At 48.3% G+C, this 12044-nt stretch overlaps 1 protein-coding gene and 1 long non-coding RNA gene across 6 annotated transcripts in view; one reads left to right on the plus strand and one right to left on the minus strand.

Annotated features, from left to right (window-relative positions):
* The window catches only part of POU6F1 (POU class 6 homeobox 1), a 29755-nt gene extending 22980 nt beyond the window's left edge, over positions 1–6775 (minus strand). For 2 of the 5 annotated variants that reach the window (XM_021081724.2, XM_021081722.2), the window contains exon 1: positions 5811–6200. The gene's annotated coding sequence lies outside the window, so the exon portion shown is untranslated. Of the gene's footprint in view, positions 1–5810; positions 6201–6453 lie in introns of those variants that run through there. The other 3 variants (XM_084955671.1, XM_084955670.1, XM_021081723.2) reach the window with 2 other exon arrangements.
* Positions 1–12044, plus strand: part of LOC146403181 (uncharacterized) — a 329068-nt gene that overhangs the window by 43185 nt on the left and 273839 nt on the right. The window lies entirely within an intron of this gene.

The raw sequence follows: 12044 nt of genomic DNA on the forward strand, positions 1-12044 counted from the left end.
ACCTGCGGCATATGGAGATTCCCAGGCTAGAGGTCAAATTGGAGCTGCAGCTGCCAGCCTACACCACAGCCACAGGCATGCCAGATCCAAGCTGCATCTGCAACCTACACTATAGCTAACAGCAACGCTGGATCCTTAACTCACTGAATGAGGTCAGGGATTGAACCGTATCCTCATGGATACTAGTCTGGTTCATTATCACTGAGCCACAATGAGAACTGCCAGTTTGTTTTTGTTTTGTTGTCTTTTTAGGGCCACACCCACAGCATGTGGGAGTTCCCAGGTTAGGGGTCAAATCAGAGCTACAGCCACCAGTCTACACAAGAACCACAGCAACATTGGATCTGAGCTGCGTCTGAGACCTACACCACAGCTCATGGCAACAGCTGATCCTTAACCCCTGTGTGATGCCAGGGATCTCGAACCTGTGGCCTCATAGATGCTAGTCAGATTTGTTTCCACTGAGCAATGATGGGAACTCCAGAACTCCTATTTTTAAAAATTTTTTGTCTTTTTGCCATTTCTAGGGCTGCTCCCGTGGCATATAGAGGTTCCCAGGCTAGGGGTCTAATTGGAGCTGTAGCCACCGGCCTACGCCAGAGCCATAGCAACAAGGGATTCGAGCCGCTTCTGCAACCTACACCACAGCTCACGGCAAGGCCAGGGATCGAACCTGCAACCTCATGGTTCCCAGTCAGATTAACCACTGAGCCATGACAGGAACTCCCCTCCCACTTTTTCAATATTGAAATTGTGCACCCACTTACCTCCTGCAGAGCTGCCATTTTAAAAGGCCACAGGGAAACGGGAGATTAGCAGACATTGGTAGCTGGGGCTGCGCTGGGTGGTGCAGGCAATGCACTGGTCACCTGCTCCCGAGATGGTCTCACCCAGCCTGACAACCATCAAGACTAATTCTCCAACTTGGACTTCACCTAGGAACTTCAGACTCATGTATCCAAGTACCTATGGATTGCTCACATCATAACATACTCACATGTTCAAAACCCAACTCCTGATTTCCATCCCAAAACTGCTTCACCTGCAGCAGCCTTCCCCATCTCAGCAAATGGCAGCTTCATCCTTCCACAGATGCTCAGGCCAAAAACCTTGTCATCATCCTTGCCTTCTCTCTTACATCTGCATGCATATATATATTAAGGCTGCAGCTGCAGCATATGGAAGTTCATGGGCTAGAGGTCAAATGGCAGCTGTAGCCTTCACCGCAGCCACAGCAGCGCCAGATCTGAGCAGAGTCTGCGACCTGCACCATCATTTGCAAGTTCCTCTAACCCACTGGTCAAGGCCAGGGACTGAACCCACATCCTCATGTATACCAGTCAGACTCCTTTTTCTTTTTTCTTTTTTTTGGCTTTTTAGGGCCGCACCAGCAGCATATGGAGGTTCCTAGGCTAGGAGTCGAATCGGAGCTATAGCTGCTGGCCTATGCCACAGCCACAGGACGCAGAATCCAAGCTGCATTCTGCGACCTACACCACAGCTCAGGGCAACGCCGGATCCTTAACCCACTGAGCAAGGCCAGGGATCGAACCCTCAACCTCATGGTTCCTAGTCGGATTCGCTAACCACTGCGCCACGACGGGAACTCCCCTAGTCAGATTCTTAACTCATTGAGCCACAACGGGAACTCCAGTCTGCCTCTATATTTACTCCCTCAAATACTGCTGACTCTTCCTATTGTGTGCCCAGAATCCCTCCTCACTTCTCATCCCTTCCACCCTGGTCCATGTGGCTGCAGTACCTGGTGTAAAGAAACACAATGACGTCTCCTCCTGCTTGCAAGCATCATTTGCCCAGTTCTTAAATTGCCCGATTCTGGGCAGGCTGATACGTTTTTCAAGCTGTCATCACCTGAGGGCTTTTCCTCCTGTCCTCACACCCTTTTCCATTTCTGGCCACAGGACACAGATTTCCCTTCCCATCTGCTGAAAAATAGTATCATGGATCATTTATGGGGACCCACTCCCCTTTACTCGAAGTATTACAGGGACCACTCAGCAGACCACTTTCAAGTTCACAATCTCAGCTTTTTTTTTTCTTCTCTCTTTTTTTATTTTTGGCCATGCCCAGGGCATGTGGAAACTCTCAGGCCAGGGAGGGAAGGCTTGCCACAGCATTGGCGGTGACAATGCCGGATCCTTAACAAGGGAACTCCCAAAGTTTCAGCTTTGATATTTGCTAGCTGTGGGACTCAAACTTGGGATAAAAGATTTCGACTGTGCCTCAGTTTCCCTCATCTGTAAAAATGAGAGTAATGGCACTGAATTCACAGGGCTGTTACGAGGACTGAATAAAGTAATGGATTAAAAAGTTTAGATCAGGAATTCCCACTGTGGCTAGGTGGTTAATGAATCCGACTAGGAACCATGAGGATGCAGGTTTGATCCCAGGCCTCGCTCAGTGGGTTAAAGATCCGGCATTGCCGTGAGCTATGGTGTAGGTTGCAGACGCAGCTGGATCCTGCGTTGCTCTGGCTGTGGTGTAGGCCAGTGGCTACAGCTCCGATTAGACCCCTAGGCTGGGAACCTCCATGTGCCTTGGGTGTGGCCCTGGAAAAGATAAAAAGACAAAAAAAAAAAAAAAAATTAGATCAGTGCCTGGCACATAGCAAGTGCTTGGAAGATCATAGCTATTATAAAAATTTACATACATTATCTCACTTCAATTTGGTATAGCAGGAACCAAGGTTTATTTCTCAGTTTTAACATTCCTTAGCTGTGAAACCTTGGACAAGGACTTAACCTCTTAATGCCTCAGTTACCAAATTTGAAACTGGGACAGTGTGGTAGTAAATTGTACAAGGGTTCAGTAAAGGTTAACTATTGTTATTCAGTTTTGACACCAGCCCCATGAGACCACAGAGCAAACACATGCTGAAGCTCAAGCAATTGTGTGGCTGTCTACAGATGGGCAGGTTACTTTACCTCTCTGTTTTCGCTTAAATAATAAGAGATCTTACCCTGGAATTATCTTATAAAACACAAACAACAATTAACAATTATTACAACCCCCATTTTTGTTGATGAGAAAGTTGAAGATCAAAGAGAGGTAAGGGTAGGAGTTCCTGCTGTGGTGTAGTGAGTTAAGAATCTGACTGCAGGAGTTCCCATTGTGGCACATCAGAAACGAATCTGACTAGGAACCATGAGGTTGCAGGTTCGATCCCTGGCCTTGCTCAGTGGGTTAAGGATGTGGTGTTGCTGTGAGCTGTGGTGTAGGTTGCAGCCTTGGCTCGGACCTGGCATTGCTGTGGCTGTGGCATAGGCCGGCAGCTGTAACTCTGATTCAACCCCTAGCCTGGGAACCTCCATATGCTGCAGGTGTGGCCCTAAAAAGAAAAAAAAAAAAAAAGAATCTGACTGCAGGGGCTCAGGTTGAAGAGGAGGCAGAGTGGGTTAAAGGTTCCAGTGTTGCCACAGCTATGGCTCATATTCAGTCCCTGGCCCAGGAACTTCCATATGCTGCAGGTGTGGCCATTAAAAAAAAGGAGGGCGTGATAAGAGTATAGGCTTAGGAGAAACCTATATCACATCCCAGGTTGGCCATGAAATAGCCATGCACACCTAGCCAACTGATTTAATATCTTCAAAGTTTAATTTCCTTACCTTTAAAATGTTGATTATTTTTTATTTTTATATATTTATTTATTTAGTCTTTTTAGGGCCACACGCATGGCATGTGGAGGTTCCCAGGCTAGGGGTCTAATTGGAGCTGTAGCCGCCAGCCACAGCCACAGCCACAGCCACAGCCATGCCAGATCCAAGCTGCATCTTTGACCTACACCACAGCTGAGGGCAACGCCAGATCCTCATGGCCAGCTGAGGCCAGGGATCGAACCTGCATCCTCATGGTTACTAGTCAGATTGGCTTCCGCTAAGCCATGATAGGAATTCCTTAAAATGTGGATTAAATGGGCAAGTTTTATGGGGTTGTTATAATGATGATATGAGATCATGTAAGTAAAATGGTACTGTTACAATGATCTTTTCTTTCTTCCTTTTTTGTTGGCTTTTTAGGGCTACACCTGCATCATATCGAAGTTCCCAGGCTAGGAGTTGAATTGGAGCTGCAGCTACCAGCCTAAGCCACAGCCACACTGGATCTGAGCTGCTTCTGCGACCTACATCACAGCTCACGGCAGTGCCAGAGCCTTTAACTCACTGAGCGGGGCCAGGGATCAAACCTGTGTCCTCAGGGATACCAGTTGGGTTCCTTACCGCTAAGCCACGATGGGAACTCCAGCAGATTTCTTCTGACTCATTTCTTTTTTTGTCTGCACCTGCAATGTATGGAAGTTCCTGGACCAGGGATTAAATCAGAGCTGCAGCTATAAACTGTGCCACAGCTGTGGCAACGCCAGGTCCTTAACCTACTGTAGCACACTGGGAACTCCTTGATTCATTTAATTGCTAAGTAGTATCTCTAAGAGAACTACCCATCTCTCTTATGAGCTCTCTTGTGTGTGCACATGCGTGCACGCGCGCACACACACACACACAATATCACTATATTATCTTTTTTTTATGTTGATCTGCCTGTTCCCACTCACACCCCTCACCCCTCTAACTGGAATTAAAACTCCAAGACAGGAAGTTCTATTTGTATTGAAGTTCTATCAGTATTGTTCAATGCTGGCACATAGTGTGTCTTTTTGTTAAACTAATGACCAAATGAACAAAGGTGTATCTCAGATATACAAAGTAACAGGTCACAGAAATACCATCCTGAGCACCCTGACTTCAATCAAAATGGAATATACAGAATTATTTCTCAGAAGGCCCTACTGCTCACTGGTGGCCGTCTTAGACGATGAAAAAAGGGAGGTGAGATATATATGTCTATGAACAATTGAAGACCAGCCCTCTAGTTTTGGAACAAGGAATACAGAAGAGCAGATGGGGCTAAAATCTTTGCAAAGAGCTTTTCATTTGCCCACGGAGGCGTCCCCACTGCATTTTATCTCCCCGCCCCCTCCTTGGCCCCGGCTCCGCAGCTGAGGCTTTTCTGCGAAGATTTTAGGCTTCCAATGGCAAATAAGGGGATGCTGATGCTAAAGTGGAGGGTACAAGGCACCCTGGGGCGCCCTTGGCCTTGCCAGGTGAGAATGCCCAGGGAACATATATCGAGTCCATTATGAGGACTATTTATTAATAATAATATTGTTATTAAATATTTATGAAGTGCTCATGCTCAGCTCGATGGTGACCCTCCCACCACTCCCCCACCCTTCCAGCAGCACCCAGGTCCCTAACCCCGAGTCCCACCAGTCCTCCCTGTGTACTATGCTTGGGGAGAACTGTGGCAGGTAGCTCTGGCCGCCGCAGTTGACATTAACCGGTGGGAACCCAGGCGTTCGGGGTCTCCTATGGGGCGAGAATCCGTTCCCGGTCGCCACCGGGTCTGGGTAAAGAACGTCCCCTATGGTCCGTACCCCACCTGGGCTCCAGGGGCAGAAGCGGGAAGGGGCCAGGTCCCAGCTCCCCATGGGGTCCACCTGGCGGCCGCCCCCTCCCCGTTTTGGTCCAGACCCGCCGGCAGGCGGGCGAGGGCGCGGTCCCCGGGGTCTCAGGCCCCCGGCGGGCGGCCGCGCGCCATCCCACTCCCAGAGCTCCCCGCCGCCCCGGCCCAGCATCCTGGCGCCCCGGCCCCGCGGCATTTTTTCTCTTTATCATAAATATATAAATTATGCTAATTACGGGCATTGCATATTAACCAAACCCGAAACCTCCCCTGCCCGGCCCCCTCCCCCTCCCTGCAAACCCCTCCCCGCCCCGGACCCCGCTACTTACCGGAGCCCGAGCCCGAGCCCGAGCCGCCTTCGCTCCGGGTGCCCGGCGGCCACCGATTAGAGATTCATCTCACAGCTCGGGCCAGGGGGCCGGGGGCCAGGGCCGGGGCCGGGGCGGCCGCCGCCCGCAGACAAAGAAGCCAGTGCGGTTTGGCTGGGCTCGGCTCGGCCCGGGAGCCGGTCGGGACCCGCCGCCGCCCCCGGGCCCCCAGCCCGGGCTGGGCAGAACCGAAAGGGACTCCGCGGGCTGCGCTGGGCGGAGGGGGGACGGCCGGGAAGTGGGAAGGGGAAGCGAAGGTTGGGGGGGGCGGTCAGGTATATATATTTTTCTCCTTTTCCCCCTTCCACGGCCCCCCCTTTTCCCTCCCCCCCTTTTTTCCCTCCTTCTGCTACTTGGATTTTTTTAGCTGCTGCGTCATGAGCATAATTTATGCAAAGAGCTTTGCCGCATGCTGCACCGCGCGCGCCAGCCGCCGGGGGCGGCGGGCGGGCCAGCGAGCGAGGAAGGGAGGGGATCTGGGGAGCCTAGAACGGGCGTTGGGGGTGGGGAGGGGACCCTCAGCCCCTTGCCACCCCGGAGGCCCCAGAGGCTCACTCTCGGGACAGGAGTGAAAGGTCAGGGGCACGAATCAAGCAGCCCTCACCTCGCTCACCCGGCCTCCCCCGAGGTGCTGCTGGAGCTCGCTTCATTTTGGAAGGTGGGAGAGTGGGAGTCAGAGCACGGGGGACGGGACTGGGGATCCTTTGCCACATTCCTGTCAGCCCAAGGTTGGGGCAGTGACGGCGGTAACTCCCCGAGGCCACCTTTCCTCTCGATAAATCAATCACTTGCCCTCCTCAACGTTGAAAGTCAAGTTCACGTCCATTCCCAAGTTCCAGGCCGGGACCCCACTGCAAGAAAAGAGAAGTCAGACATAGCTCCGGCGCTGAACCAACCACCGGGAGTAGTTGTGCCCCGGCTTCATCTCTGGGAGGGGATCCAGGGCTTGAATACCGCGCCCCTGCACCATCCTGCCACCTCAGTAGCGGTTGTGGGCTGTCTCGTATGAAAGACAACTTGCCTGCTTTCTTGTCCAAAGTATTGTAAAAAATAAATGTTCTGTGGCATGGAGAAAAAACAAGGTTTGGCTTTGTTGGTGGTGATGGTGGGGAGAGTTTGGTTAATCTAGAGGCTCTTGAAGGTAGGGCAAGGAGCAGGGATAAGAAGAGGCACCCTCTGGAGGAGAGGGAAACGGATTGAGAAGTAGTTGACAAATGAAAGAGGAAGGAGTTGGAAGATCAAAGGGGGCGAGAAAGAAGGAGGTGAGAACTGGGGAGGAAGGAGGCTCTGTAAATCCAGTATCTGTGGATCCCAACGCTGAGGCAGCCTATCAGCCTGCGCTGCTTCCCCAGCCCCCAGCCCCATGCCCCAAGAGGAGCACCAAACTTTTGTGATGACCTAAAGCATAGATGAGTTAGAGGTAGGGTGAGGAGAATTCAAGTGCGGCCCTCAGCCCACCCAAGACTGTTCCTTAACCCCCCAACCCCGCGGATGGACACCACAGGGGAGGAGAGGGGAGGAGCTCCAGGGGACTCTAGGCCAGCACTACACGCTTTCCAGAACCTTACCTACAACTGGAAGATTTATGAGTTACCCATGGATTAGGAGTCAGAATATTTGTTTTAGTCTCAACTCTTCCACTAGCAGTTCAGGAAAGTCATTTCTTCATTGCTTTAAAAATGTATGTATGTATTTACTTTTTAGGGCCACACCTGCAGCATATGGAAGTTCCCAGGCCAGGGGTCAAGTCAGAGCTGCAGCTGCTAACCTATGCCACAGCCACAGTAACGCAGGGTCCTTAAGCCACTGAGCAAGGCCAGGGATCTAACCTGCATCCTCATGGCTACTAGGCAGGTTTGTTACCGCCGAGCCGAACGGGAATTCCGAGGGTAATATTTATAATCATTACTTCACAGGGTTAAGAAGTTTAATTGTGAACCTGTGAAAAAACTTTGGAAAACTCTAAGCACTATGCAGTTTTAAGTCATCATTACCTGTACACTAGTTTTAATCCATTTCAGCTGCCCTTGTGAAACTCTAATATATGACATGGTATCACAGTTCTTTGGGGTTCGGTTTGGTCGGTAGTCCCTGTGGTCCTTCCTCTTAGACTGTAACTTCTTCAAGGGCACGGATTGTGACTTACTCATTTTTGTATTTCCCACTGCTGTTTACGTAAAGAAGCAGCTCGGTATTGCTACGGAATATTGTCATATGAATAAAAACTTAGTCTGTGTGATTTGGTCTGGTGCTGGGCACAGATAAATCGAGTGCTTTGGAGGACATGGATATCAGAGATAAAGAAAGAAATGGATGTGATCAAAGGGGTTCCAGGGAGACATACACCGAAACATTGATTATGGTTTTCTTTGGGAAACCTTAAATTTATATTGTATACACTTCTGCTCTATTTTATTTTTTGTCTTTTTTAGGGCCACACCCATAGCATATGGAAGTTCCCAGGCTGGGGGTCGAATCAGAGCTGCAGCTGCCGGCCTATACCACAGCCCAGGGTAACGCCGGATCCTTAACCCACTGAGCAGGATTGAACCCTTGTCCTCGTGGATAATAGTAGGTTCATCACCACTGAGCCACAGTGGGAACTCCCTACTTAATTTTTTTTTCTTATTTAAAAAAAATCTTTTCTTTATTTATTGTTATTTTTTCATTTTTTCTTGCTTAAATTTTTGAGTCTGAGCATACATTATTTTTTTGTTATTTATTTATTTTGCTGTGGAAGTTCCTGGACCAGAGGTTGAACTCAAGCCACAGCAATAACTCCGGGCTGCTGCAGTGACAATGCTGGAACACTGGTTTCTTAACCCACTGAGCCATGAAGGAACTCCCTCCCCTGGGTTCCTTGATAGGTTAACTTCAGTTACCATTATAATTACTTCTATCGCCATAGATTAATTTGGCTGGTTCTTGAACTTCACGTAAATGGAATCAGACAGTACGTGTACTCTTCTGTGTCTGACTTCTGTTCCTCAACATATGGTTTTGAGATTCATCTATGTTGCTGTGTGTAACAATATTATTTGTTCTTTTTTTTTTTTTTTTTTGTCTTTTTGCTATTTCTTTGGGCCGCTCCCGAGGCATATGGGAGGTTCCCAGGCTAGGAGTCGAATCGGAGCTGTAGCCACCGGCCTCTGCCAGAGCCACAGCAACGCAGGATCCAAGCCGCGTCTGCAACCTACACCACAGCTCACGGCAACGCTGGATCGTTAACCCACTGAGCAAGGGCAGGGACCGAACCCACAACCTCATGGTTCCTAGTCGGATTCATTAACCACTGCGCCACGACGGGAACTCCTATTTGTTCTTTTTTTATTATTACATATATTCCACTGCATAATTATATGATCATTTATCCATTCTATTATTGATGGGCATTTGGGTTGTTTTTGTCTTTTATGAATAAAGCTGCCATGAATAAGTCTTTTAGTGAATATAGGCACTCATTTCTCCTGCATAAATACTGAGTAGAACTGCTAGGTTTGGGGTATATGTTTAACTTTTGTAGATACTGCTAAATACTTTTCCAAAATGTTTGACCCAGTCTGTATCCTTACTAGTAATGTATGAGAGTTCTAGTTGTTACACATTCCCACCAATACTTGCAATGCAGTCTTTTTTTGCAATATTACAATATAATATTTTGGAATAAGTATATTTTATAATCAGAAACAATATCCACAGGATTCCTGCTGTGGCACAGTGGGTTAAGAATCCAACTACAGTGGCTTGGTTTGCTGCAGAGGTGCAGGTGTGATCCCCTGCTGGCATAGCTGGTTAAGGATCTGGCATTGCCTCAGCTGTGGCATAGGTCGCAGCTGCGGCTTGGATTGGGTCCCTAGCCTGGGAACATCCATGTGCCATGGTGTGGCCAAAAAAGAAAAAAGAAAAAAGATCAACAATACAAATCTTTCCATGAGGACATAGGGAGATGTCATTAGTGACTTCCTTCTGCTTTCCATGCCAAATAAAACTCTCAACAGTATCCTCAACCCAGCATATTTTCTTTGTCTCCATCACTCCAACTTCCCATGCCTCTGAGCCTACATTTATTGGACAAATATTTATTGTCTACCATGTGCCAAACACTGAGCTGAATGCTAAGTGTCTAGTGGAAAACAAAACAGACAGCTGTCTTGGAATTTATTGTCTACTAAGGAAACAGATGTTAAACAAAAAATAAACACATAAATATATCATTACTTACGACGAATAAGAAAACTGGAAGGTGGAGTTCCTGTGGTGGCTCAGCAGTAACAAACCTGGCTAGTATCCCTGAGGATGCAGGTTCAATCCCTGGCCTTGCTTGGTGGGTTAAGATCTGCTGTTGCCATGAGCTGTGATGTAGGTCACAGATGTGGCTCGGATCCAGCATTGCTATGGCTGTGGTGTAGGCCGGCAGCTGCAGCTCCAATTCGACCCCTGGCCTGGGAACTTCCATATGTCATGGGTGCATGGGTGCAGACTTAAGAAGACAAAAGGAAGGAAGAAAGGAAGGAAAGAAAGAAAGGAAGAAAGAAGAAAAAACTGGAAGGTGACATGAGAGAGAATAACATGGAGGCAGGTGAGACCTCCCTGAGGAAATTGCCTTTTAAGTCACATCTAAGGCAAAATTTAAAAGACAGAATAAGCAGGAGATGGAACTACAGAGACAGTGAGACAGGAAGAGAACTTGGTGTTCAAGAAATTGAAAGAGAGGGAGTTCCTGTCATGGCTCAGTGGTTAACGAATCCGACTAGGAACCATGAGGTTGTGGGCTTGATCCCTGGCCTTGCTCAGTGGGTTAAGGATCCGGCGTTGCTGTGAGCTGTGGTGTAGGTTGCAGACGTGGCTCGGATCCAGTGTTGCTGTGGCTCTGGCGTAGGCTGGCAGCTACAGCTCCGATTCGACCCCTAGCCTGGGAACCCTCACATGCTGCAGCAGTGGCCCAAGAAATGGCAAAAAGACAAAAAAAAAAAAGAAAAAGAAATTGAAAGAGGATCCATGTGGCTGGAACACAGCAAGTGATGGGGGAGAAATTTTCAAAATGAGGTTGGAAAGATAAGCAGGTTTCAAGTCAGGAAGGTCTGGTCATATATACCTCTAATTTTCCCATTCAACTGGGTCTCTTCTTTCTTTGCAAACTACTCAAGATTTACCCCTTCCAAGAAGTCTTCTTGAATAATACCAAAATGTTATTTTAATTATGTCATTGTCCCAATAACTTCATTACCTAATCTGCAGTTTTAGGGCTTCCCATTTTGTTTCCTGAGAATATACTAGTTAACCCAACAGATGCAGGATAGGGCCTAATGTTTCCTCCTTTTTATTTTTTTATTTATTTTTCGTCTTTTTAGGGTGGCACCTATGGCATATGGAAGTTCCCAGGCTAGGGGTCGAATTGGAGCTGTAGCTATTGGCCTACACCACAGCCACAGCAATGTGAGATCTGAGCCCTGTGTCCTACACCGAAGCCCATGGCAACACAGGATCCTTAACCCATTAAGCGAGGCCAGGGATCAAACCTACATCCTCATGGATACTAGTCGGATTTGTTACTGCTGAGCCACAACAGGAACTCCATAACATTTCCTCTTTTATGGGGCCTCCTCCAAGCTCCTTGCTATCAGGGATGCCGTTAACAGTAAGAGTCTCCTTTGACCCTGTCCTCTATTCCTAGAAAGCTCTTGGAATCTAAGTAGGTAATCCCTAGGATCCTATTTTACCTGATTGAGAACTGACCCAGTTTCACATCTTCAAAACCTGCCCTGGAGCAACCAAATTTCCCCAGGATCCACACATATTTTTCCAAGCCCCTTCCTTATCTGCATAGTTAATCTTGCCCCTCCTCCCTCCAGCTTCAAGGCATTTCTGCTGTTGCTAAGGGAATGAGGCTTGGGCAGGTGGGAGTGAGCATGATACAGCAGGGAGTCAGGTTGGTCAGCAGGAAATAAAGCCTCTCAGCTGTGAGGAAAGACAGCCATGGAAATGCATTTCCAAATGCTTCTTGGCCAGGTTCCCCCTCCCCATGTGTTTACCTGCTTCTTCTCTGAAAGCTTTTAGGACTTCCCCTTTTTAAAAAAATCTCTGATGTCTTCAGTTTTACAATGTCATGGCTTGTGGTTGGCCAGTTTTCAACCACAGTTAAAACAAGGAAGCTATTGTCCACCTTGACTGGTCATATTGAAGTCCTTGTGAGAA

This window comes from Sus scrofa, chromosome 5 (genome assembly GCF_054392235.1).
Source record: "Sus scrofa isolate SSC_HxYL_T2T_F1_AM1 chromosome 5, Sscrofa_HxYL_maternal_Yorkshire_Landrace_v2.0, whole genome shotgun sequence".
Taxonomy (NCBI): domain Eukaryota; kingdom Metazoa; phylum Chordata; class Mammalia; order Artiodactyla; family Suidae; genus Sus; species Sus scrofa.